This window comes from Euprymna scolopes, chromosome 9 (assembly GCF_053919585.1).
Source record: "Euprymna scolopes isolate OS-2025 chromosome 9, ASM5391958v1, whole genome shotgun sequence".
Classification (NCBI taxonomy): domain Eukaryota; kingdom Metazoa; phylum Mollusca; class Cephalopoda; order Sepiida; family Sepiolidae; genus Euprymna; species Euprymna scolopes.
In genome coordinates this window covers 77696258-77720130 of record NC_136490.1, presented here as the reverse complement: position 1 = coordinate 77720130, position 23873 = coordinate 77696258, and the positions used below count along the sequence as shown (strand labels likewise).

The window sequence follows — 23873 nt, the reverse complement described above, 5'->3', positions numbered from 1 at the left end:
TAAATGAATATATATATACATATATACATAAATGAATATATATATACATATATACATAAATGAATATATATATACATATATACATAAATGAATATATATATACATATATACATAAATGAATATATATACATATATATATACATAAATGAATATATATACATATATATATACATAAATGAATATATATACATATATATATACATAAATGAATATATATACATATATATATACATAAATGAATATATATACATATATATATACATAAATGAATATATATACATATATATATACATAAATGAATATATATACATATATATATACATAAATGAATATATATACATATATATATACATAAATGAATATATATACATATATATATACATAAATGAATATATATACATATATATATACATAAATGAATATATATACATATATATATACATAAATGAATATATATATATACATATATATATACATAAATGAATATATATATATACATATATATATACATAAATGAATATATATATATACATATATATATACATAAATGAATATATATATATACATATATATATACATAAATGAATATATATATATACATATATATATACATAAATGAATATATATATATACATATATATATACATAAATGAATATATATATATACATATATATATACATAAATGAATATATATATATACATATATATATACATAAATGAATATATATATATACATATATATATACATAAATGAATATATATATATACATATATATATACATAAATGAATATATATATATACATATATATATACATAAATGAATATATATATATACATATATATATACATAAATGAATATATATATATACATATATATATACATAAATGAATATATATATATACATATATATATACATAAATGAATATATATATATACATATATATATACATAAATGAATATATATATATACATATATATATACATAAATGAATATATATATATACATATATATATACATAAATGAATATATATATATACATATATATATACATAAATGAATATATATATATACATATATATATACATAAATGAATATATATATATACATATATATATACATAAATGAATATATATATATACATATATATATACATAAATGAATATATATATATACATATATATATACATAAATGAATATATATATATACATATATATATACATAAATGAATATATATATATACATATATATATACATAAATGAATATATATATATACATATATATATACATAAATGAATATATATATATACATATATATATACATAAATGAATATATATATATACATATATATATACATAAATGAATATATATATATACATATATATATACATAAATGAATATATATATATACATATATATATACATAAATGAATATATATATATACATATATATATACATAAATGAATATATATATATACATATATATATACATAAATGAATATATATATATACATATATATATACATAAATGAATATATATATATACATATATATATACATAAATGAATATATATATATATACATATATATATACATAAATGAATATATATATACATATATATATACATAAATGAATATATATATACATATATATATACATAAATGAATATATATATACATATATATAAATACATAAATGAATATATATATACATATATACATAAATGAATATATATATACATATATACATAAATGAATATATATATACATATATATATATACATAAATGAATATATATATATACATATATATATATACATAAATGAATATATATATACATATATATATATACATAAATGAATATATATATACATATATATATATACATAAATGAATATATATATACATATATATATATACATAAATGAATATATATATACATATATATATATACATAAATGAATATATATATACATATATATATATACATAAATGAATATATATATACATATATATATATACATAAATGAATATATATATACATATATATATATACATAAATGAATATATATATACATATATATATATACATAAATGAATATATATATACATATATATATATACATAAATGAATATATATATACATATATATATACATAAATGAATATATATATACATATATATATACATAAATGAATATATATATACATATATATATACATAAATGAATATATATATACATATATATATACATAAATGAATATATATATACATATATATATACATAAATGAATATATATATACATATATATATACATAAATGAATATATATATACATATATATATACATAAATGAATATATATATACATATATATATACATAAATGAATATATATATACATATATATATACATAAATGAATATATATATACATATATATATACATAAATGAATATATATATACATATATATATACATAAATGAATATATATATACATATATATATACATAAATGAATACATATATATATACATACATAAATGAATACATATATATATACATAAATGAATATATATATATACATAAATGAATATATATATACATATATATATACATAAATGAATATATATATACATATATATATACATAAATGAATATATATATACATATATATATACATAAATGAATATATATATACATATATATATACATAAATGAATATATATATACATATATATATACATAAATGAATATATATATACATATATATATACATAAATGAATATATATATACATATATATATACATAAATGAATATATATATACATATATATATACATAAATGAATATATATATACATATATATATACATAAATGAATATATATATACATATATACATAAATGAATATATATATACATATATATATACATAAATGAATATATATATACATATATATATACATAAATGAATATATATATGCATATATATATACATAAATGAATATATATATGCATATATATATACATAAATGAATATATATATGCATATATATATAAATAAATGAATATATATATGCATATATATATACATAAATGAATATATATATGCATATATATATACGTAAATGAATATATATATGCATATATATATACATAAATGAATATATATATGCATATATATATACATAAATGAATATATATATGCATATATATATACATAAATGAATATATATATACATATATATATACATAAATGAATATATATATACATATATATATACATAAATGAATATATATATACATATATATATATACATAAATGAATATATATATACAAATGAATATATAAATGAATATATATATATACAAATGAATATATAAATGAATATATATATATACAAATGAATATATATATATACATATATATATATATACATATATATATATACATATATATATAAATGAATATATATATATATATAAATGAATATATATATATACATATATACATAAATGAATATATATATATATATACATATATATATAAATGTATATATATACATATATATATAAATGAATATATATATACATATATATATAAATGAATATATATATACATATATATATAAATGAATATATATATACATATATATATAAATGAATATATATATACATATATATATAAATGAATATATATATACATATATATAAATGAATATATATATACATATATATATAAATGAATATATATATACATATATATATAAATGAATATATATATACATATATATATAAATGAATATATATATACATATATATATAAATGAATATATATATACATATATATATAAATGAATATATATATACATACATATATAAATGAATATATATATACATATATATATAAATGAATATATATATACATATATAAATGAATATATATATACATATATATAAATGAATATATATATACATATATATATATAAATGAATATATATACATATATATGAATGAAAATATATATATGAATGAATATATATGAATGAAAATATATACATATGAATGAAAATATATATATATGAATTAAAATATATATATATGAATGAAAATATATATATATGAATGAAAATATATATATATGAATGAAAAGTATATATATATATATATATGAATTCTGGAAAAATATTGGAATCGTTTCATCAGTAATATATATATATATATATATATATATATATATATATATATATCCATGAAAATGTATTCATAAAAATGTGCTTTATTCATGTACTGTAACTGAGATACCACTAAATCGTTCTAAAGAAATGCCACTAATCTTTCCCAACAGCCAATCTTTGGTCAAACAAATGGCAATGACCTGTAACATCCCCCTCCTCTAATAAGCTTGATTAATAGCAGTACTAATAATATAAATACTGATAGTCTATCACAGAACAACTCCCATGATAATAACTTTGGAAAACAGCTCAGTAATAACATCCCCATCTATTCACCCACACCCTGTCCTAACCTTAATAACAATCTAATATTAAATACCAACAACAGTATCCACAATGCACCCAAAACATACACATACATTGGATCCACTTCTACTTTAATAAAGCAGAGAATCTCTAACCACACATCATCTTTTAGCAACAAAATTACAAATAGTAACCAGAGAACTTCGTTGGCTACTTTATTTAAAAAACTTAAATCTAAGAATATTCGCTTCTCAATTAATTTGAGTATTATAAATCGCAACCTTACACCCCTGGATCAAAATATTGTAACCTCTGTCTTTTTGAGGCAGTTAGCATAATAACGTCTCCTCAATCCAAGAATGTAATCAATACAAAGAGTGAGCTGATTTTACCATGCAAACATGAGGCAAAATACAAGTATTGCAGTTTTGAAATTACGTAGTCCCTCTGTTAAAATTTAAAATAAAAATATGTTAGAAAAAATTTTTTTTTTTTTTACCAATACATTTTCTATTATTAATTTTCTTTAGGTGCATTACTATTATTCCATAAATATAATTTTTTATTTTATTTATTGTTGTATTTTTTATTATATATACTTTTTATTATTAGTAGGAGTAGTAGTAGTGGTGGTGGTGGGAGCAGTTTCTGCATCTCTTATAATTTGTATATGTGTGTCTATGTATCTATATATATATATATATATATATGAATGTGGTTTTTTTCATATATCTATGTAGATGTGTTTTGTGAGTTGTGTGTGTGTGTGTATATATATATATATATATATGTATGTATATGTACTTGTGTTTATGGGTGTACTTATGTATGTATAAATGTGTTCAAGTACGTGTATCTATGTTTTGTATATATGTGTAAGTGTGTGTGTGTGTGTGTGTGTATATATATATATACTTTTATCGATATCGGTATATGATTGGCATAATCATTCATGTCATTATCACTATTGCTGCTATTATAAATATTATTATCGCTATCTTTATTAGTTTTTTTTTTATCATTATTACTAAATTTTTTATACTTTATTACTAAATTTGTTACTATAATTACTAATTTACTAAATTATTATTACTATTATTATTATTATTATTATTATTATTATTATTACCCATGATCATTGACCATACTATTATTAGAATTACTTTGCATTTATTACTATTACTATTATTATTATTATTATTATTATTATTTTATCATCTTTACCATCATCATGATTTTTGGACAGACTTAATATGTTTATTCTGAAACACTTAAAACTTTATAATCCTCACCCTCCAATTTGTTTAATAATGACATCGAATTTAACACTGTTTCATTCTGTCTAGACAATTTCCGGTCAGAGTAGTACGAGATTTCAAGGACTAATCCCCCTCCCCTTAGACTAAACTTAATTACTTTAAAATTTAATTTGAAATCACTTTTTCTAATTAAGCCGATGATGAAGGATCTCATACTGGTTTTCTCTCTTTTTACTATTAGGTCCCATTTGACTGGGGAAAGGCTTCTCTTTGGGCTACTGCACTGCCCGAAAAAAAAAAAAATTTTCATTATTTCAGCTGTTTTGAAGACTTTCCAATCGGATTATATGCATCGTCACGCTCGACTTATTTTGGAATCCATTCTCTCTAAAGAACTATTTTGCATTTCGGATTAACGTAAGAGGATTTTCATGCAAGCTGAAATATTATGCATGGTTTGTTTTTATATATATTTTTTACATATCCAACATTTTTTTCACTTTTTTATTTGGCAATTTATAAATACAATAAATTGTGGTTTCACTAGCAAATTCTAGCATTGCTGCAAATATAATTTGCTGATTTCTTTATGTCCTCTGATGAGAAGAATAACAAGAATAGCATTCTTCGAAACTCTGCAGAATAAGGACTCTGTAAATTATTTTTTGGAGTATTCAGTCGAACAATAAAGTTGGATTGTAAAGTTCAACTTACAGATTTAATTTTCTTTCTCATATATATATATATATATATATATATATATATATATATAGTATTCTTTGTTTTGGTAGCATCACTTCAAGTTAAACTATTTAATTAAAATAAAAAATAAAAGATGTAAAAGTTCAAACTTGTAGAATTGACCGATCTTCACGTACAAGTATTGAAAAAAGTAATGAATATTCATTATTTTGGGAAATGTGCCGAAATTCGCAACAATGGCTCATGGGATATTGAGTTTTCAATTAAGTTCGTTTGCACAACGCAAATTTAAGCGCTAAATTTAGTTCCAGTTTGAATTTTGTTATGTAAAGACGTGTTCTTCACATCTCTATGAACTAATGGGAAGATTTTTCTGCTCTTATTCATCCACAGAAAAAAGGTATCTGAAGGCAACTCATACCACTGGTTTAATCCCCTTAAATGGGATCTTGAATTATTTTTTCTGTTTAAGAACTTTGTAAGAAGGAAGATTTGATCATGGCATATTCTTTCCGTCATAAACTTTTCAACTTGCTTGAGATTGGATTAATTCTGAATCCAACAAGACTTGACTTCTTGAGCTGCCTTACTCAGAAAGGATTACTACAGAGGTTAGCTCTAAAGCAAAAACACAATTTTTTCTGCAACACAATTGAATCAAGAAATATATTCATATATTCAAGTGTTTCTCGCTCACGAATTTCGTGTCTTTTACCTCTTTAAAAGAAATTTCTATATTTGATTAGGAATAAAAAAAAAAATAATAAAACCTTGCATATTCAAGGTTTTATATTTAGCGATTATTTTTCAAAATTTTGTCTGAATTTGAATAAAATAAATTAGCTACCATAATGATTTAAATCACAGCCTCAACCATGTCCACTTACCGAAGATTACTTATCTGAAGTCACTTCAAGTATGAAAACTGTTGCCTGATGGACATCTTTCTTCAGAGGGAGGAGGAGGACACCCTCTCTTTAAGCATTCTTCTGTTACATTCAATACAAAATAAATACATGCATATTTTTTCCAACTTATGATGAAGAAATGTATATTAAAAATAAAATAGCATAAGTTACAATTTTTTCAAAGCAAACAAATATCATATCGTTAAATGCTGCTTTTACCAAATTAATGTGGTTGTTGGGAAAGGGCAAAATCTATCATCAATGACTTAAGAGATTTTTAACTAATCAATGTCATTTAGAACAAACAAAAGTAGCAAGATGGGATAAATGTGGGCGTGTGGACGACGGGGTTTGTTTATAAAATTATGCAAGCCTAGAAAACATCAACATTCGAAAATTGTCAACACGGCAGGTTAAAGATTAATCTGAAATTCTTTTTTACGATTATCCTTTTTTTTAAGATAATGAGAAGGAAAAAAAGAAAAAGAGAAAGGGAAGAAAGACATTGCAGTGAAAAAGAAAAAAAGCAGGTCAGACCATCTACTCACCTGTGACCAGCAGTAGTTTTAAACTAGGGGGTGGGGGCAAAAATGTCTTTTCTTATCGAAGTAGTGACCCATCAAAAAGTAATATTAATAAAGAACCCTCCCTCAAAGTTTATTGTTCGACATGGATGGAAAAAAGGGCATTTTTTTTTTTTTTTTTGCAAGCCCTCGTCAACAAGTAAATACCTAGCCACTCCTCACTAAATGCTTTCAGGCAGGAATGCTAAAATCTATGCGGTTCAATAAGACATAAGCAACTTTTAAAAAATAATGGATGGATATTAAATAGGGAAAACGAAAAAAAAATTGCTAAACTAAAAGGAAACTATTCGAATTGAAAAAAAAAACCTGTTGTGTGAAAACAAAGAGGGGCATCATCATAAAATCCGAGTGGGAGGAGGCGAATTTGCGCTCTCGCGTTTTGGAGATTTTGATTTATTTTTGTTTTTTTAGGACAGGAATTTTATTTCATCGGCCATTCAACCTCTATTTTAGATTTGAAAGTATTGGATTTTTTTTTTTGGGGGGGGGGGGTATTTACTCAAGAAAATTAAGTTGCTTCTATTTTTTTTAACCATATGAGAGAATCGTCCATACTTTTCAAATACATTTACTTCTATTTTTAACATACACAAATAATTTTGCCTTTAGTAGTTTAAATCTATAATATACAAACTTTTGAAAATAGTATATTATTACTAAGTATAACAATGTAACAAAAACAACAATATTTTAAAATAAAGAAAATTGCAATATCACTGAAACGGTAAAAATTGAAATGACATATAATTTTTTCTTTCAAATGCTATTTTTTATTAGATTTTCTATAATTCAAAACGAGAAATTAAAATAAGTTGTAATAGAATAATTCTGCAAACTGTCTTAAATAGCGTGAATATAAATGTAATCTGTGCCATCAAAATAGTTTGATGATGTAGAGAACTTGGAAACAGCTAATAAGTAGCTAGTCGTCCCGGGTGGAATGTGTAACCTAGTTAGAGTGGGAGAGATGAATCAGATTTAGAGGAGGATTGTGCCAACTCATTTAAGGTAAATCGCCACACCGATTACGAAGTTTGGTTTAAATAAAACAAAATCACTATTCACACCTTTTATGTAATAAAGCTAAAGTCTCATGGGCGGATGTAATAAATGCATTTTTTTTTTTAATTCTTTGGATGTTCAAATAATTAAACTGTAGTTTTAAATTACTTGGTCAATCCTTAGCAAGAGGTGTTCGGTTTTCTAAGTCTGTAACTTAATTTTTCGACTAGTTAAAAAAAATAAAATAACTCAAACCCTTTATTTACTTTTATTTTCATATGGTGATTATTTGGTGTTCAATCGGTAATAGTAATCAAAAATATGTTAAAAAAATAAAATAACCGTTTAAGAGGGTGGTAAAAAAATGATGTAGTGGGATGGGGGCGGATTTTAAAAACTTCCATAGCAAACTGAACTCCTACCTAAAAGTTGAATTTTAAATCAGTAATTATAATCTGAAAATTTGATAGTTAATCGATAATAATTAGATTTTCCTTTACGTCAACTAAAATATTTTATGTTAGGTGGTGGTGGGTGAAGTTATACGTTCGTCAACTGTACTTTTTGTAAGGTAAACATTTGTAATGTTATTTGTCTAAGGTATTAAAATAAAAATTGTTTTTCAATTTGTACGAAAATAGATGTTTTCTGTTTTTTGAATAGTTTTGCTGCTGCTGCTGCTACTACTAGTCGTTAAGTATTGAAGTTTAGAAAAGGCGAACTAGGAATATATAAATTTCACAAAACAGGTCAGAGGACCCCCCTCCCCGCCTTCACGTCCAATTCTTTCACCTTTTTTCGGGAGGGGAGGCCATAACAGAGTAAACTTACTTTACCGCCCAATTCAATCGTCTTTAGCCACAACTCTCCTTAACCCACATTTTATTCCAAGTAACTTTTTTTTTTACTCCTTACACGAATGAAATTGAAATAGTCTTGCAAACATGAAAATAATACCGTGATGAATTGAATGAATGAAATACAAAAATGCTCGTCTGGGGAATCGCTCATGCAAAGACAATTTTAGTAGGGGTTAATAACGACTGGTCATATTATGGTGCAAACTTTATTCAGCAACACCACTTCAGAAACTAAGAATTAGTTGTTCAGTTGTTCACCCGTAAATATAGTACGTATTTTCATGGCTGGTAAATTCTAAAGGCCGATGCCAAACATTAAGTAGCAGAAGTCATTCTTCCCAGTCACTCCATCACGCAAACAGTCCAGAAAGTTATTTTAACTGCAAATTTTGCTATAAAACATTCTAACATCTTCGCATGCAAAAATAAATGTATTACTAATTTTATATCAATATATTTTTAGCTAAAGTTCGGAAAAACAATTTAACTTTGACTAATGATTAAACAAACGTATTTTGCCCGTTACCAAAACTTTATTGAAAGGAAATCTATTTTCACAAAGAAAATGCTTAAAAAACAAAAACAACTTAATTTTTAACAACTTTATTTAGATTAATTTTTTCCGAATAGACTCTGCATCGTCATGGATATTTAGTATGGTTAATTTTTTTTTATAAAATAGGGCGCACTTTCACGAATACTGTTTTAGTAAAGCCAATGAATTCGATTTTTGCCTATCAACTTTAATTGTAGATATTGTTTATTACATGTTTAAAAGAAAATGGAGGTCGCGACAATTTCTATCAATGGGTAATCCGTAAGTGATTTTGAAAAGTTTCAAAAGCCAACCGCACATATTTCTATCTGAATTTTATTATCTGTAATAATGTAAAAAAAAAAAAACAAAAAAAAAAAAAAAAAGCAACGTTCCGTCAATAAAGTTTTAATGTAATTAAAATAATTGTCAAAAAATGGCAACTTATCTGGAATATTGAATGTAAACATTAAATTTTCAAAAATAAAATGCTTATATTATCCCGTGACATTAAATATTAAAACTTGGTTTTTAAGATTTGGGTTTGTATTACTGTACACATAGATTCGAAAAAGTTGTCAAAAAACAAATATATAACAAATAAATGTTATCAAAGGCAAGCTAAATTACTTTTCTACCAAACTGGATATAATTTTCGTGTTTTCATTCAATTTAACATGTTTATTCAGCTCAAAAAGCATACAGTGTTTACCGATGTATTGGAAAATTCAAAATGGCGGCCGACTCTCTCTTTAACACGGTAAGTTCGGGAAAAGGTGTTATAAATAATAAACTAGAGAAAATGCTATTAAAAAACCACCGAATATATGTCAAGTTATGTCACGGTAACATATATTGAGCAAATTTCTAACAGTATTTTGTCTAGTTTATTATTTATTATACCTTTTTCCGAACTTACCGTGTTAAAGAGAGAGTCGGCCGCCATTTTAAATTTTCCAATACATCGGTAAACACTGTATGCTTTTCGAGCTCAATAAACATGTTAAATTGAATAAAAACACGAAAATTATATCCAGTTCGGTAGAAAAGTAACTTATCTTGCCTTTGATAACATTTATTTGTTATATATTTGTTTTTTGACAACTTTTTCGAATCTATGTGTACAGTAATACAAACCCTAAGATTTTTCCTGAAATTCGTACTTCCATTATTTTTGTCTCATACTAGCAAAAAAAATCCGACTTTAAACTTTGGAAAAGAGGATTTTCTTTACCTTATTAAAAAAAAAAAAAGTTTTGAGTGCTTATTTGTAAGAAACCGTATGAATTTTCGTACACTTCGCTTGGTATTTCTCAAATCTAAATGAATAAATTGCAAAATTTTTCTTCATTCCAAACTTATGTTTTTAATTCTATAATAGCATAAGATATAAAACTAAGCATTTTTATTTACTTAGAATGAAAATGCTCTCATTTAATCTATTATTGTCTCTTTCAATAGAGATAGGAAGTGTAATATCGTTTGTCATAAGAATCCTCTCACAAGAATTACCTTCTCCGTTTTATGTGGGCGAGGTCATCTTCCTACGTATTATTACATCTTTTCTTTAGGGGAGAGATAATTGTCATATCTGTTCTGTTATAATACCATATTCACAACCTTTTCATTTTATGGGATCTTTCATTATCTCCTTTATTTTGGGGAGGTGAACGTAGTGTACTATTTATTCGATGTTCTCAATTATTTCCTCCTTTGGGGTTATATTGTTTGATCACCATGATATTATCCTCCAATACTAACAAAAATATGTCCCCTAAGGTCGCATATTTTTGCTAGTATTGGATAAGATGAATTCTTGATATGAAATGTTTCATTCCTGAAATAAAATTCTAATGTAATTTAACGTAAATCAAATTTAAGATGTACGCTGAATATTTTCATTTAATTTGTTAGTAAATCTTGTGCTTTTAAATTCGGGGCAGTTTTTCAGCAAAACAGAAAGGGGATGAAAAATAATAGGTACGAGCAAAAATGGGCGGACAAAGATAGGGGGACCTAGTTTTGAAAGCCGATTTATCATAATTTTTTTTGTAGGTTTCCGACTACTTTTTGATTGTATTTGAAAGATTAAGGACTAAATTTCCAAAAGGAAAAAAATATTTGTACACGACAAAAAAAAAAAAAAACGTTATGAAAATGTTTTCACGGCGAGCTAGTCGAGCTACCTAATTCAGCTAAATTTTGAAGTTAAATAAATTTATTGTAAAAATCCTTTAAAAGATAAATATTAGTTTTCTGGATTTATTTCAAAGATAATTAGTAAAGTCCTAAGATATTGAATTAAAAAAAAATAAAAAATAACACCTTGTTTGTACAAAACATAAATTAATTAGCCCCAAAACCGAGTGATTCTGCCGTTCGCAAAACGCAACAAACTAAAATTGTGTAAACACGGAATATATGAAGGCCCAAAATTTCAGGCAATCGAAAGACTGTGAAAATGACGTCATGTAATTAAAAGAGAGGAAGGTGTGTGATGCCCCCCCAGACGTGCATCCGTACATTCCTATTCTGAACGTTTGTATAAATTTTCCCATTTTTTAATTTAATTATTTTCCTATGTTCCTGTTTTTAAATTAATTTTTTTTAATCATTGTTCAATATTATATAAGAAAATATGTTACGCCGAAAGTTGGGAGCAAGGAAATTATTAAAATCTTGCAAAACATGTAATCTAAAAAAAAAAAAGTAAAAATATTTTTTGCAATTATAATTTTTTTGTGTGTGTGAAAATATTAAATAAGCAATGCTTAATTCAATGGTAATATCGGTAGTTCGAGAAATTTATTTTTCTTCGAGTTACATCGAATTCATTAATACGGACTTTAGGGTCTTTTTTCGTAATGCCCCTGTAAAAATTATTTTATTGTTACGAATTACGATGCTTTATTTATATATAAAAAAGCTAAAATAAATTCTTGCGTTTTTTTTTTTTACTATTGAAAACCATAACTTTAGTAAAGGTATTTTTTGTTTAAACAAAATAATACATTTCTACTAAGATTTAAATAAAAATAATTAGTTCATTATATTTCGCGATCATTATTTGATAAATACTGAAAATTTCATTAAAATTGGTTAAGTTGGTGATTTTTTAAGTAAAGGGAGGGGTCAAAATGTTTATACATTTTGAGCATCGGCATTCATTTTACCCGTACCTAAAAAGTAAACATACATAAATGTTCCTAAGTCACTATTCTATCTACATGGATAAGTTGTTTTGTGCGTTTTAACTTATTTGGAAGCGTTAGTGTCAAACGAATGCAGAACCTTGATAATTGCGCAAAAAAAACAAAAAACAAAAACAAAAAACATCGAAAATTAAAACACTGGTAGAACATTCAACATTACATTTTTGCACAATTTGTGAGATTTATTAGATGTGTTTCAATCAGTATTTCGTTTAATTTTCAAATTTTGAGCAATTATTGAGATTGGTTGCAAGGAGTTCTAACTCAAATTTGACATTAATTTTGTTTTCATGTAAAAAAACGCTTTAAAATAAGTTAACACACACAAACTTATCTAGGTAAGTAGAAGAGTAACTTATATTTTCTTTGGTATTCATTTGTTGTGTAATGTATTGTATTTCATCCTTTTGTGTTGACTAATGTAAAAAAAAAAAATGCCCTAGAAAAGTACACTTTTTATTTTAAATATATTTTTGGTGAAAACAAACAAACGAAACAGTAAAGGCCGCAAGTTGTTTAAATATTGAATCAAAGTAAGAATTTCATTAGCAAACTAAATTTATTTTCAAGAATCCTTTTTATCCAAAATTTGGGTGAATACCAAATCCAAATATGCCAAGGGTTCAAAAATTGTAATAAAGTACAATTGCATTAATTTTTTTTAAATATTATTATTATTGCATTGAATACTATCGATTAAAACAGCTAGTTTATTTCAATTTATAATTAATTACAAATTACATTTATTTTCTAAGTGAGTAAAGTTGAAAATAAGTTGACTCCCCGCCCGCCTGCCTCAAAAACTAGAATTTAAGAGAGGATTTGAACTTGCATAGATAATATTATCAAAGGCAAGATAAGTTACTTTTCTACCAAACTGGATACATTTTTTGTGTTTTTATTCAATGTAACATGTTTATTCAGCTCGAAAAACATGCAGTGTTTACCGATGTATTGGAAAATTCAAAATGGCGCCCGAGTCTCTCTTTAACACGGTAAGTTCAGGAAAAGATGTTATAAAAAATAAACGAGACAAAATACTGCTAGAAATTCGCTCAATATATGTTACCGTGACATAAGTTGACATATATTCGGTGTTTTTTAAATAGTATTTTGTCTAGTTTATTATTTATAACACCTTTTCCCAAACTTACCATGTTAAAGAGAGTGTCGGCCGCCATTTTGAATTTTCCAATACATTGGTAAACCCTTCATGTTTTTCAAGCTGAATAAACATGTTACATTGAATAAAAACACAAAAAATGTATCCAGTTTGGTAGAAAAGTAACTTATCTTGCCTTTGATAATATTTATTTGTTATATATTTGTTTTTTGACCACTTTTTCGAATCTGTGTACAGTAATACAAACCCGGAAAATCTATGTTGTTTTAATGTCATTAAAACAGATTTTCTTTCTCTTTTCATTAAATTAATGATCTGGTGTTCAATCGATTATCCGAATATTATGTGTGTGGAGGGTAGTATATGTCCGGCAGTCCGGCACTCCAGTCCAGCGCCCCAGCAGCGGGTGTGTTTTAACGCAGACGAACGGAACGCACTTCGTTTGTAAACACGTATCTTATTTTCTTCTTCACGAGGGCATTTGTCTAAGCGGACAAATGATCGAATTTTAAAAAGAGAACAATTCAGCCCCCCCCCCCTTAAAAAAAGCACTAGATTGAAATTATTTTAACCTTAGTCTAGAAGGACTTCTTCAGTCTTCACTGACAAAAGTCAAATGATGAAGCGCAAACACCTGAACAGATACACCTTGCTCATGGGAAATCGTGTATTGTAATTATTTGTAATAGATCCATATTTACTTTTCTTTTATTATAAATATGAAACCGATTATTGCTAAATATTTTCAGCTAATAAGCCATTAAAAAAAATAAATAAAGGCAATTTGCATTTGGGTGCTTGTTAAGATAGTGAACAAGAACAACAGATTGATATTTTTTTAATATGTCGTTTTAAGCAAAACAATATTAAGTACTTAATTGTCATGTCGAAAATACTAATATATCTAAAAATTACGAAAATTAATCAAATAGAAAGTCATTTATAGTTAAAAGTAATTGGGGGGGGGGTAAAATTGCAGTTTTCTTAAGCGTTATGAAGTAGACAGTCTAAAATACCAGGAACAAAACCCCGAACGAATATTTTCGGTTACTTGCTTATCATTATGGCTGCAATATTTAGCGATAGACTTTTATTTATTTATTTTTTTTTTACTAAAAACACAACAGCAGTCGGTTAATTTTCGTAATTTCTGGGCATATTAATATTTTCGACATCACAATTAAGTATGTAATATAAAACGACATATTAAAAAAAAATCCATCTGTCGACTATCTTAACAAGCACCTGCTTGTTATCTGACAATATCTTTGATGTTTGATAAAATGAAAACATGTGGCTTAATGGGTTTGTATTACTATACACAGACGTACGAAAAAAAAGCAGTTTTGCAGTTAAGTCCCGGCAAAGTTCTACAACTCTAGAAGGGTCACGTCAGTATTTTACATCGTCAAATCACGAATATTACGAATTATTAGTTTTAAAAATAAAAAAATATGTAATTAATATAAAAATATGAAAATTTGTTCCATTCCCATCTAATGGAAGAATTGTGGAGACGGCATGAGAAAGGACACGCATCCACGAATTATTAAAAGCATAAGACAATACACTTTTTAAGAAATGTTTAATTTTCAAAGTTGTTTTATTTTGTATAAATTTATATTTTGTTACGTGGTTCATTACTTCAGATTTTATTTTGTTCGTTTTTGTGTTAAGACAATAATACACTTTCTAAAAATTGTTTCTTTTTTTCTGTTAAATAAATAATTATAAATGTATAAAAATGTGTATTTTGTTAGTTTACTTTATTTAATCAAGGGCTTACTTTTTATATCAATTCCATATTTTTTGTATTTTAAAACTTTAAGCATTTTTATTTTTATGTTAAAACTAATAATTCGTAATTTGACGGTGTAAAATACTAATGTGACCCTTCTAGAGTTGTAGAACTTTGCCGAGACTTAACTAAAAGTTTCTTTTACAATACACATAGATTCGAAAAAGTTGTCAAAAAAAAAAAAAAAAAGCAATAAACATAACAAATAAATGTTATCAAAGGTAAGATAAGTTAATTTTCTACCTAACTGAATAATTTTTTAATATTTTTATTTAATGTAAAATAATATTTTACATATTTATGTGGTTCGAAGAAGAACAAGAAAAAAGGCACCTCACGGGAAATGTGGACCCTGCGTAATCGGATTTTAATTTAATTGCTGCTCCCTGAGGTTTTCTTTCATTTTCTTCGTATATCTCATACACTTTTTTTTAAATCGAGCGTGTATTTATTTTATTTTTTCATTTCTTTTATTAAACTTGATTATTCACACTTTGGTAAATTTTTAGTTTACCGATCCCTCGGCATTCACCTTTAATTTGTCGACTCTCCTTGGTTTTCAGGTACGCTGAGAACGAATATCGCCTTTATTTTATTTTATTATTTTTTTTTTTCGCAAACACGCAGTTATCCATATTTGAAGACATTCAGTATCCAACGTAATCCTTATCATTTTTAATGGCGGCCATCTTGTTTTCGTCAAAAGAAGCTAAATATGCCACATGTAACTGGAATTCCCCCTCACCACCTCTGGCATTGGCGCAAAAAAGGTAAAGTTTATTGGTAAATTCCCAAAAATCTTGAGCGAAAGAAAACGTAAAGACAAGACCACCAATTAAAAACAGTATTTAGAATAATATTTATTAGAATAAATTAAAGGGGTTTGTATTACTGTACACATAGATTCGAAAAAGTTGTCAAAAAACAAATATATAACAAATAAATGTTATCAAAGGCAAGATAAATTACTTTTCTACCAAACTGGATATAATTTTCGTGTTTTTATTCAATTTAACATGTTTATTCAGCTCGAAAAGCATACAGTGTTTACCGATGTATTGGAAAATTCAAAATGGCGGCCGACTCTCTCTTTAACACGGTAAGTTCGGAAAAAGGGGTAATCGTGAAGAAAGAGAGAGCCTGTTTCCTCCGTTTGACTATAGGTGGCGTTACTGTCTGTCCACCCAGTTACGGAAGCACAAAATGTATATAATGCCACCCTTGAAATAAAAATAAATGTTTTTGTTATATTTTAATTTTAAACATGGTTTTTTTTGGGGGGGGGGGTGCAAACATATTTAAGTTTTGTTTTTTGTTTTTTCAAACATATTTACGTTTTTTTTTTTGTTTTTGCAAGCATATTTAAGTTTTATTTTTCCAAACATTTACGTGTTGTTGCTTGTTTATTTTAAAACATTTACGGTTTTTTTTTTTGGTTTTTTTTTTGCAAGCATAAACTAAATATTTTTGAAATATTTTTCTTTTTGAAAAGTTTGCTTATGCACTTATTGGTACCGCGCTATTTTTTAATAGTAGTTTCAAGTAAGATTCAGGTTTTACAATATCCTTTTTCAAATATATATATATATATATATATATATATATATATATATAAAATACTTGCGGAAAAGGTAAAATAAGTGCAGAAAAATTAAGAAAAAAGGGGGGGGTCCATAAAAAAGAGAAAAGAAAAAACGTTGATTTTTTTTATTATTATCATAAGAGCGTAAAAAATACTCGCGGAAAAACGGTTGTACCCATAAATATGTTTAAAAGAAAAATATAGCAAAAACATTTAGTTTATGCTTGCAAAAAAAAAAAAACGTAAATGTTTAAAAATAAACAAGCATCAAAACGTAAATGTTTGGAAAAATAAAACTTAAATATGTTTGCAAAAAAATAAAACTTAAATATGTTTGCACAACAACAAAAAAAAAAAAGAAACACGTTTAAAATTAAAATATAACAAAAACATTTATTTTTATTTCAAGGGTGGCATTATGTACATTTTGTACTTCCGTAACTGGGTGGACAGACAGTAACGCCACCTATAGTCGAACGGAGGAAACAGGCTCTCTCTTTCTTCACGATTACCGAAAAAGGTATAATAAATAATAAACTAGACAAAATACTGTTAGAAATTCGCTCAATATATGTTACCGTGACATAACTTGACATATATTCGGTGTTTTTTTTCATAGTATTTTGTCTAGTTTATTATTTATAACACCTTTTCCCGAACTTACCGTGTTAAAGAGAGAGTCGGCCGCCATTTTGAATTTTCCAATACATCGGTAAACAATGTATGTTTTTCGAGCTGAATAAACATGTTACATTGAATAAAAACACAAAAAATGTATCCAGTTCGGTAGAAAAGTAACTTATCTTGCCTTTGATAACATTTATTCGTTATATATTTGTTTTTTTGACAACTTTTTCGAATCTATGTGTACAGTAATACAAACCAAAAAAAAAAAAAAAGTTTTCACGAGCAGTTTACAAAAGCATATTTTATGTTTTTCGTTCTTTTTTTTTGGGGGGGGGTATTCAATTATAGAACTTGTGCAGTTTAACAGGTGCTTCTGCAGTTTAATTAACCGTTTTTGCATGGAGCCACTAACCGCAACACACCTGCCCCCGCCCCACCATGGAAAAACGCTTAAACTGCAGAAGAACCAGTTAAATTACACAAGTTCTATAATTGATTACCCCCCCCCCAAAAAAAAGAACGAAAAATATAAAATATGCTTTTGTAAACCGCTCGTGAAAACTTATTGACGGCAATATTTTTACTCTTAAATTAGGTGAAAACTTTTTATTTTATGAAAAATATTTATTGTCATTTAAAATATCCGCCATGTATTCATGCACCTTGTGAAACGTCAAGTGACTACGCGCGTGCACACATTTTAGTAAGAAAGTGAAAAAAATTAATGTAATTAAGAAAGTGAAAAAAAGATTGTCCTTTTCGATATCGGGAAGCGGAAAAATATCTGAAAAGGTGGGTAGGAGTCCCCAAAACATTTTTCGGCTTCAAAGCCGAACCTTGAAGCCGAAAAATGTTTTGGGGGCCATGTTTTGGCTCTTTTTGGCGTTTTTTCCTAAATGGGAAACAAGATGGCCGCCAGCAAAAACAATAGTGATTACGTTGGATACTGAATGTCTTCAAATATGGATATGCTCAAAAAAAATAAATGCGATAGTCGTTCTCAGCATACCCGAAAACCTATAAAGTCGACAAATTAAAAGAGGAATGCCGAGGAGTCGGCAAACTAAAATATACCCATATTTCGTCCTTGTTTTAATGTTTTTATTTTATTTTATTTGCATTTTATTTTGATTTGTTTTTATTATATTTTCCGCACTAAATATTTTTATTTTTTGTTACATTTACTTTTTCATACACATTGTGCTTTGGCTTTTTTTTTTGTCTCAAATAGTACCTTCAAAAAAGTTTTAAAATGAAAACAAGCACGAAATAAAAATATGAATCAAATTTAATAAAGGGGGAAAAAATTTTTAAAAATAAAATAAATACACGCTCGATTAAAAAAAGAAGTGTATAAGAAGAAAATTAAAGAAAACCTCAGGGAGCAGCCATTAAATTAAAACTCGTTTACGCAGGGTCTACGTTCCCCGTGAAGTGAAAGTACCAGAAAAAATAGCCGCGATGTTTTTGAAGACTTGATAATCACTTCAAAATAAGAAATAAAACAAAATGGTGGTATGACGATTGTCACGTAGAAACTCACCCAATAAATGTCATGGTAACATTTATTGGGTGAGTTTACCACTATTTTGTTTTATTTCTTATTTTGAAGTGATTATCGAGTCTTCAAAGACATCGGACATCGCAGCTATTTTTTCTTGTTCTTCAGCAGCGGTCACCGGTCAACATTACTCATTTTTCGAACAGCATAAATATTTTACATTAAATAAAAAGGTATTTTTTTAGATTAGGTCCACCTCTACAATTCTTTTAAATGACACCTTTGAAAAGTTTTCGACTATGCTGAATACGAAAATTGCATTGAAAATTTGCAGAAATAATTAGTTATCGAGATATAAAAAGTTGTGTTATGCATTGTATTCTTAGGCGGCCATCTTTTTTACGCGCGTGCACAGTTATAGATTTGTTTATGGCGCGCGCGTACAAAAGATGGCCGCCAAAGAATACGATGCATAATACAACTCCACTTTTTATATCTCGATAACTACTTATTTCTGCAAAATTACAATGCGAATTTCGTATTCAGTATAGTCGAAAACCTAAACAGTCGTCATTTAAAAGAAAATTGTGGAGGTGGACCTAATTTGAAAATTTACCTTTCCGGGTTTTTTTTTTTTTATTAAAACACATCTACAAATAAAGTTGGGGTTCCTAAAACTGTCAAGAACGATTTTTACTAGAAATTGGTCTACAATCATTTTAAACGTATCTAGGTAAAAACATAATTTTTCTACCATTTGGTTACATTTATTTAACTTTCACCCACCCACCCCCGCCCATTAACTATTGAAGTGAAAAAAGTTTTAAGAAAAATTGCTTCAAATGAAGATTTGTTCCAAATAATTGTTTGTTTGTAAATAGTACAAATTCGGAAAAAAACGTGAAATCTTGAATAAAAATCTTTTATTTTGTAAAATCTATTTCAGTTATTATAAAAAGTCAACTATATTTTTTCCCTTTTTTTTTTTTTTTTTTTTTTTTTTTACAATGAATATGAAAAGATTTAAACGAAAAACTTTGACCAATTACTGATTTGCACATAAAAGTTGAAAGATTTCTAAAAACTTGTCAAACTTGCGTGAAGAAAAAAAAACTGTAAAAATAAGTTTTTGTGGTTAATTATTTATTATGCACGTATTTTATATCTCGTGTATTTTTAATCAGATTTTCTTTAGATAAGGGTAAAAAAAAGATTCAGGTCAATTAATAGCGTGATTTTAAGCGTATTAATGTCGGTTGGAAACACACACGTCATGTAAATTGAACCAGTTTATTAAACGTTGCGAAATCGTAAATTTTATCCGTTCTCTCATTCCAATAGTGGAATATTTTAACAGATGCTTCCTGTGCGAGTGGGGAATGATAGCCAAACCTCTGTGAATATCTGGCTACACAATTGAACGTGTCTCGCCTTCCTTCTTCGTCTACTTCGGATGCGAAATTGTTCAGTCACTAACAATCGAGGTCATTTGACATTTAAACTTATCGGACTGATTCCAATAAACTTATTCAAATACAGTGAAATCAATGAATTTCGCTGTTAACTATGCACACCTCACCTGTTAATCATTTGTTTATGAAAAAAATAAATTATGGAAATCAAAAGTACAAGATAGTAAAATGTATCGAACTTATTTAATACACTGTAGTTAATTAATCATTTTGTTTTGCATAATATAAACATTAACAACATATGTAAATTAGACAAAAATATCCCATCAATCGTCACTCGATAACGTAAATAATCAAATATCTGGATGAATGGGGATGTAAGAATGGCTATTTGGTTTTAATTTCTTTTTGATAGTTGTTTATACTCACTTTCCAATGACATACATGGACAATAGGAAATTAGATGAAATCATTGGAAACAAAGACGGGCCTCTTTTTTCTTCTTTTTAGTAACAGTACATAAAACTGGTTTTATTTTTATAATCGATTAATATGCGATGCTAAAATATAACCATCATAAATCACCCTGGGTTATTTGTGCGCCTTTTTTTATATCAAATACTTAAAAATTTATCGAAGACGATAAATAAATCTTTTTTTTTAAATTCTACACGTGTTTTAGCAAACTAAAATGTATACATTGATTGCAGGTGTTCCGTGGAATAGCCAGTGCAAACAAGAAAATGTAATGCTTATCCATGTGAAATGGGATTTATTAAAATCAAAATGACAGCTTTTGTAAAAGTTTATTTACACTTGTTTAGCAATGTATGATTGAAAGAAATAAGATCCGTTTTCACGTTAATCACACAAAATAGAACTATAAAAAGAAACCACGAGAGATCTTAATAGAGTGTAGAGGAATTTCATGTAAGTTTCATACTAAATTTTGGACGCGCGCAAGAGAAATCCTCATCCGTACAAAAACACATTCGAATCTAAAAAGAAAATAAAACATGACGATGTCGGACATTACTTACCCGATGATAAAGTAAAAAAATTACTCCTGTCCTGAGCGAAACATCGAGAATGGAAAGTGATAAAACTTATCTCAGATCGAAGGCGTCTCGTTCGTTCGTTCGTTCGTTCGCTCCCTCCCTGTTTTTGTTATTTGTTTTTTACATTTTTTTTTTTTTTTTTTACTTTTCAAAGATGGCGGTGAACAATCGGGCGAGTGACGTCAAAAAAAAAAAAAAAAAAAGAAGGGGAAAAAAAAAATGTCCTCCCGCATCAACAGTTGCCCGGAAGTAGTCGGCATTTTCCTTGATGGAAAAACAGAATTTTTCCCACTCGCCTAAACACAAGTTTCATTATGAGCGTTGTTTATATTTATGCCCTACAGATTTTAACTTTTTGATTTCATGTTTTGTATTTGGACTTTTAAACCCATGTTTCAATTTTTCAAAATTACAAAATCTAGTTCTATTATTTTAAGAAAAAGATATGCTAAACAAACACACAAAATGTATAAATACAAAAAAAAAAAAAAAAGATCGTTATTCTTTTAATAATGACAGTGTCTATGTGCATAATTTAATACTTATTTTTCCTTAAAATTATTCTCTACATCATAAAATGAAAGAATCAATTTTCTTACTTTCCAATTTATTTACTTTGTATTTTTATTTCTATAAAAACTACCCCCCCCCCTTTCTCTTGCCACCCCTTTTTGTAATTCTTCTCAAATGAAATTATTTTTTTTCAAAATCAATAAAAAAATATCTTTAAATTACATTATTATTTTAAAATTATTTATATGTGCTTAGCATTTATAATTTACTTAATTCAAGAATCGAATTGAGAGTATGCACTTAAAAGTTACTTTTATCTAAATATAGCTTTTACTTTCAACAACGGCTTTTTACCATCGTCACGCAGCGCAGCGGCAGCCAGCGCTCCCTTCAAAAAAACAAAAAAAAACAGAACTTTTACTACCAAACCAAATATTTTATTACTACATGTGTTAACGTCTGTTTATTTAATTAAACGATTCGAATAGTTTCGGGACAAGATCAAAGTGTAGTATCTGTTCTTCAGATGCTGCATTGATAATGCTGCAGTGCTGCACTTCTATTTCTTGTTCTCTTTCGGTGGAGGAGAAATCCTTCACGACTGAGACAATTTTTATTTTTGTACCTTTTCTCCACGTTAAAAAACGACCCTGGTGTCTAACTCTGTCCCGTGGGGAGGCATAGGAAATAGGTACACATCAATCAT

At 26.1% G+C, this 23873-nt stretch overlaps 1 protein-coding gene across 2 annotated transcripts in view; it reads right to left on the bottom strand.

Annotated features, from left to right (window-relative positions):
- LOC145284716 (uncharacterized) overlaps window positions 1-22873 on the bottom strand; it is a 242171-nt gene extending 219298 nt beyond the window's left edge. For both annotated transcript variants that reach the window (XM_080133631.1, XM_080133632.1), the window contains exon 1: window positions 22637-22873. The gene's annotated coding sequence lies outside the window, so the exon portion shown is untranslated. The remainder of the gene's footprint in view (window positions 1-22636) is intronic.
- Window positions 22874-23873: the final 1000 nt, after the last annotated feature.